Here is a 6,925-nt window from a genome sequence, read left to right as displayed (position 1 = left end):
CACTGGGAAAGAGCTGAATCAGGAACAAGCATATGCTGGTTTTAAAGACGTGCCTCCTCAGCCAGGTCTTCAATGAAAATTGATATATTTACCTATTTTCCTCTAGGTGAAGGCAAGATCCATTTCAGAATTGAAACTTTGTTCTGATCACGACTAGTCAGTAAGGCACTTTAGAGGGCTGCAGGTACTTGGATTTCTTTATTAACTTTTCTGTGTGCATTTAGCAACAACTGCCTTTACCAAGTGTAAAATACACTTAAACAGATTTTTCACAAAACATGCACAAAATGTTTGCCCTCAGCATAAAGAATTTTTATGTAAGTTTTACTACCATTGTACACAGAACAATAATCATGTCAGACATACACACCCATGTCGAGATGTACTTTACCTATATCATCTCTGAGAAAATCAGAGCATAGCAATGAACACATCCATTTAAAGAGTATTCTTGTTCATATCTGGAAGCATACCAGTATGCTATAGATTACAGACCAGATACCTGCATTAGTATGGCTATTAATAAATAGTGTCTGTCAGAATACAATTAGAAAATATTTGTGAAGTCCTACAAAATCCACAGATACCTTTTATTTAACAACAAATGTAGTCCTTTTAGCTTTGACCTATATGTTAAAACCTGAAAAAAACAAGCAAACAAGCCTGTTTTGGTTACAGAAGGAAACGAGTGAACACCTCTTGTTCATTGCAAGGATTAAAACCAGAACAACATATTTATAAAAATTCCTTTAAAAACTGATGCTCTTCTGAGTAAGAATCCTGGTAATTTAAATAATTTAAAACAAGCCCTAGAATTATTTTAATATCTGACAGTTAGTCAGATTGCTTTATAAGGCCATTATATTTTTTTTTACATTAAAAAAATGCTGAAAGTTCAATTTTTGTATAAAATATAAAACTGTAAAACACTGCCCTCTTGTGATCTTCCCTAAAAACTTAGCTGGTTATTAAAAGGAAGTTTTGTCAACATTTCACTGTTAGGGTTGAGTGGTCCTATTAATTTTTTATTTTTATATATATATTTCTACATATAAAACACAATTGCTAAGTTATTAATACTATCTTAAAATAAGCTATTGCGTACGTGCTATTAAAAGCACTAAGGATGCATCCTCTGCCAGCCCAATTAGATTCTTAATAAGGCATTTGCAAAGCTGCAATGAATCGTACATGGCACGCTGCTGGCAAAATGCGACCTACCACACTGCACGATGCCAAACCCTAGAAGGGTAGGAAACACTCCTGGTTAACAGGGGTACATTTTGCCCAGATGAGAAAGCTGGGGTTTTTTCACCTACAGAAATCTTCTTTTAAAAAATAAAGTTTCAACAATCTATTGCTGAAACAGAGCAAGTCTTGAGAACAGCCATTCTTTTGAAAATCAAATGGGCCTGAAGAGTGCCGCACACATTTTAAAAAGTAAATAAACAAAGAGCCAAACAAACTGTATAAAAATTCAAGTCCTTTCTCCATTAATGGGTTCTTCAGTAGTTCTTCAGTAGTAAAATAAAAGCTATCATTAACTTTATTTTTTCTTTATTTATTTTTAAGGTATTTGGGTAAAAAGGCTTGTAGGAGCATCCAGATTCCTTTTTTTGGGAAAATAAAAAAAATTTAGTTATTGTAAACGGACCTTTTTTTTTTTCTTTTCTTAAGTGGCAGAAACTAAAAACAGGTAAACAGCCGAGGACACAATGAAATTCATGTGAATCTACATTACTTACTACTGAAAGAGCAACCCAAAGCTACAATCAATAGCCTGCTGCAAGCACAAGAGACAGATGCACATTATGGATCTTGCTAACAACAGAGGTCTCAACCTGCTACTCAATTTTCTGCTTATTGTCTTGGTCCTGGTCCTCGCATTTATCCTTGTGAAGCTGATGTGAGCCTCTGTGAGGCTCTGTTTCTTTCTCAAGTCTTGTCTTGAGGGATTTGCAATGATAACGTAGACACTTCAAACTATCTGAATAAAAATACGCAGACTCCATACTGTCTGACAAACAATCTGACAGAGAAAGCATTCACAGACCTATTTTATCAGAAAGCCATCCTAAAAGCCGCACACAATTATTTACCTGCCATTGAGTAAAAAAAACCATCTAGAGCCTTGCTGAGTACACGAGGAAATCCAAGTATGCGTCAGCAGTTACTGTAGTTTGCTCACTGCTACAGCTGAGTTGCATCTAAAGATCTACAAAAGATCTGCAGCCTTCAAGTAACAACATTTCTGCAAAGTGGACAGCAGAAATCAAATTTTTAAAATGGGATTTCCGTAGAACATTTACTTCAGAGGAAATGACGTGGCTACAGCAGGAGGACAGAACAAAACACCTATGTTGGGTTGACAGCACGCAGCAAATTACCTAAAGAGAGCAAAAGCACAGATGCTGTAGATGCAAACAATTACACCCATGAAAAGCAGCTTGCAGCAGCTGAGACAGGGATAAGCTAAGTTTAAATGTGAAAGCATAATTATTAGTTCCACCTTTTTTGACACCTGCGGTTCACAGGATCACCTTAAAAGCCAGAAGCCTTTAGTGTTATCCAGTAGTATCAAAAGAAGCAGCTGTCAAAACAACTAAAAAATGAATGACCATTAACAAGGGCTATGGTAACTGCCCTATGGTAACTGCCTACGAAGCCCTTAACACTGCCACGTACAGGAACAGTAGGTGCGTCTGTACAAACGCAAGGACTGTGCTACAGCCTTAACAAGCCGGATTTACCACTTATGCACAGGTCAAGTGTGCAGCGTGGGAGCCCTCACGCCGTATTTGACATACCACTTGTTACTTGCCAGTGCAATCACCCAGTCCATAGCTTATCCTCATGCTAAGCATGCAACCTACCCTTCTTACAGGACCTTCTTCTATGGCCCTTTATAGGATGATGTACGTTCCCCACAGGTCCCTGGGAATGACCGTGACCAAGAAGAGCTTGCTTTCTGCTGGAGTTATTTGCCCAGAAGGTAGCTCTACACACCTGAGATATGTTGGGAAAGATGGTGGCCAGACTGGGGCCAAACAGCTTACTCTTAGCATCTCTCTTTCCCAAGTACAACTTGGGAACAAAACGCACGAACACATATGCATTGTACAGTAAACTTAATGCCATACATATGCATATTAACAGTCTTAACACACATGCACATGAGGCAGATGTTGCTCACATGGTGGGGGACGCCCCAGCTTCCAGCTTTCTATTGCCAACAGCACATCCCCGATCCAGCACATACACTGTTGATCCAGCACTTCTCAGAAGTCCTGAATATATTACAGAGCTGATCTACTCACGTTCACGCTCAGGATTTCCAGATGATTACCGTTGTTGTGGTGTGGTTCACTTATCTGCAAGAGAGCCATCTAAACTGGACCTACAGAAAGATTTTTCACAGGAAAAAGCCGGTATGTTTAGGAAAACTGAAACTTTATCTGAGTTCTACCATTAAAAGGCATCCACATTCTACTCTATGCTACCTGCTCCAAAGCTCAGGCAGTACTAGCTGGGGTGGCACAGATAATCAAAACGAAAGGTTTTCTCTCATCTGCTCTGAAATATCTGCAGTAAACATTTAAAATAGCTTCTGCAAACTACACATCTAGAGCATTTTAATGTTGCTATAGTAATATCAATTCCCATCTGTTTGCATTTAAAGCAGAAAACTTTGCACAGCTACATCACCGTAAGCACTTTATCACTTACTTTGATAATCTTGAAATACTTTGCTTTTTAAGAAAAAAATCTGTAAATTTAAACACAAGGGATATCTTTTGTAACAGTTACAGTTAGGTATTATTTAGGAGGATTTCTGCTGGTGCTTGACATCGATGGCACGAAGCATATCACAACAACAAGAGTTGATATGAAGCCCATTCTAGTCTGAAGAATAAAAATGGTTTTCACAACAAAATGGCAATTCACTGATACGCTACTTGGGCTTGTACAAAGCTTATTGCCTGTATGCTCTTCTTCAAAAGTTTTCCTATCTCTGGGAAACTACTGTGACAGCTTTATAGCTAAAATTAGACAAATGAGTTAGCCCTGACAAAAAAACCAAAACACCACAACAAAAAACACATTCTTTTTTAATAAAAGGAAAAAGATGAGTCTACTGCCACCAACAATCACATACTTCCAGACCCAAAATTGCAGACAAAGGAAGTCTACAAGAAACTCTGCCACTAGCATGGAGAAACAACTCCAAAAAACAACCCCAGCAGCCTTCTCTCAGCCAGCAACGAAAATTACAGATTCTTCAACAAAAGTTGAAATATACTGCTGAAACTGAAACATGCATTCTCTTAAGACAACATCTGAAATTGGCAAGTTACCGGTTAACCAATGCCAAGGCTCCTTTTGCAATCAAGCATGGCCCAAGTTTGGTTTCCCATCGTCTGCTAGCGCTTACTCCAGACTGAGCCACATATGCACTGTAATGAACGCAATCCCAGTTCTTGGACTACTAACTTCAAGCAAAAGGAACAGAACATAAAAGCTTAATTGTGGCTCACAGTGAAGGAGTTCACTCTGCTAACTAAAGGTGATAATTCTTCATGTTAAAAAGTTTTATCTTGCTGAAAAGTATGGTTTCATCAAAATGAGACACGGGAAAAAAATGTTGATATTAAGCGGTCTTAGTTTTCCAATCTGACAGAATCATTAAAAAAAACTAGTTTTGAGTTGACATTTAAGAATAAAGTTTTCTGTGACAACAATATTATTTGAAGAATGCTATAACTTTTTCTTTCAATCAAAGTTTTACAACTTTTGTTTATTAATGTTTAGGTATGCATGCAGTTTACTTTTTTCCTTCTCTTTTGAAATGAAGATTGTTGCAGTATCTCTGAATTTCTCAGTGCATTAAAATTTAATTTCCAGTAACTTCTATACACATGGTATGAACAAGGCAGCATTTTCCTCATTAAATAAAAACCAGTAAACCAGATACATTAAAGGAAAAAGATGCACTTAAACAATTTCCATCTATTATTTCTGCTATGTTCTGACAGAAGTTAGCACACCATGAAGAAATAACACAGATGTCCCATACACTGGAAAAAACAGATATTCATCATGTGATGCCTACAGCATTGTACCGAGCTAATAAGTAGATATGCGACCTTCTGAAAACTCTCCCACAATTTTAAAGTCCTCCATTTTAAACCTCATTTCTGGATCTAGCATACAGTATGCACCTAAGTACATACAGACAATAGGATCAGGCTTTAAGAAATGCCTTTACATGAAAACATACTGCCTTTTTATCCATATTTGCACGGCCTCCCAGTTCGGAAAATGGGAACTGCACATTATAAGCATTTTTTCCCTTAACACAGGCCTAATCACACACTTCCTTACTTCGGAGGTTAAAAAAAAAAAGGTATTACAACGGTCATGTCTGCTGAAAGATCAGCTGTACACTGAAAATAATTAAGTGTAAGTGAAATATAAATTCTGCATGGAAATTATTTTCATTGAAGTATTGTTGAAATCTGTTCCTTGGAAATGCATAGGAGAATGTTTATCTTCAAAAAGTATACATTAAATAGCACACGTTAGCTAGAGAAATGAATTTTCGTACACAATTCCATGACACTACACAATAACAAGAGACCAGATCCCCTTTGGAGATTTGTTTCTGAAATGTACAACCACCACACCCACAGCTAAAAGATGCGCCTTCTCTAAAGCGGCATTCTGTTGATCCACCACACCTTTTCTGAAGCTGCAAACCTGACCATATCCTGAAAGAGAATCTCAGTGTAGCTGTAGGTCTTCCACCCAACACTCTGAGCTTCCCTTACAATGCACAGTAAAGATCTTTTTTAAAAATCATGGTTTACAATTGGAATGGAAAAGCCACATTATAGGCTTTTTAATTTGGGGAGCAAAGCATAACGAAAACACAACAGGTAGATGCTGAGTTCAGTTAAATTCAGACTATTAAGGAAGCAGAGAATCTTAATTTTGAGAGTAATTAACCTTGGAACAGCTTTTAAGGGCTGTAATACATTATCCTTTACTGTAAACTTAAATTCAAAGCTTGTCAGATTTTATAAAAATAACCCTAATTCAGAATTTTCTGGGGTAAACCGTCTATACTAGTCTGTAAAAGCATAAAAATTTGTATACCATATTATTAAGTCCAATAGCTGTTCCTGAACCAGTAGTCCTTGAAACCAACTTAGAAAATTGCTGCAGTCTATTCTTGCTTCATTAGAGAAAACCGCCCTCTATAGTCTCTCCCTCTACCGGCCTACCTTAAAGATACACAAAGCTTCTACAGATTCTCAGTTAAAAGCAAAGTTCACTTTGTTTTCTCTTCACGGCAATAGTGGTTTTAAAGGATTATAAACCGTAATTTTTTCAGTCCTGTAAAAACCATCGCATTTCCATCAGCATACATACTTATTAAAAGCAAAATAGCAAAAATAATCCCCACCAAGGGGAAAAGAAAAATAAAAAAAGTTTCTGTAGAGGTGGTGCTTTTTTCACATTTTATAAATCACCATCTTCCTCTAGCAAAATCTTACACCTTCTGCTCTCTCCTTCCTAGGAATGTATTCTACTTTGGATTGTAGTTTTCTCAGTTTCTCAGAAATAATAGCGTATCAGTGCCCAGGTGCACATGTAGTGATCTTTGAAAAAAAATAAAATCATAGCACAATTATAGAATCATAAAATATCTCAACATATCTCAATGTAACAAGTCACATTTCAAGGCCCACCAGCGCAACTCCAAATCATACCAATTAAAGTGTTTGCTAAGGCCACAAGGAACTGAAAGTGCTTGCTAAGGCCCCTTATGGCCCCTCCACACAATTAAGCGGGAAGTCAGGGTAAGCAGAGCAAAGGCCGTAGCTTCAAGGACTTGCCCTATATTCCAGGACTAACCAGACAG

At 37.3% G+C, this 6,925-nt stretch overlaps 1 protein-coding gene and 1 long non-coding RNA gene across 2 annotated transcripts in view; one reads left to right on the top strand and one right to left on the bottom strand.

Moving 5' to 3' along the window:
• Positions 1-6,925, bottom strand: part of CEP85L (centrosomal protein 85L) — a 114,940-nt gene that overhangs the window by 58,318 nt on the left and 49,697 nt on the right. The window lies entirely within an intron of this gene.
• Positions 107-4,739, top strand: LOC141741045 (uncharacterized). The gene is made up of 2 exons (XR_012586251.1): positions 107-184; positions 1,678-4,739. It is a non-coding gene; the product is annotated as an uncharacterized LOC141741045 (long non-coding RNA).

This window comes from Larus michahellis, chromosome 3, assembly GCF_964199755.1.
Source record: "Larus michahellis chromosome 3, bLarMic1.1, whole genome shotgun sequence".
Classification (NCBI taxonomy): Eukaryota; Metazoa; Chordata; class Aves; order Charadriiformes; family Laridae; genus Larus; species Larus michahellis.
The sequence above is the reverse complement of the archived record's forward strand: the minus strand, read 5'-3'. Positions and strand labels throughout refer to the sequence as shown.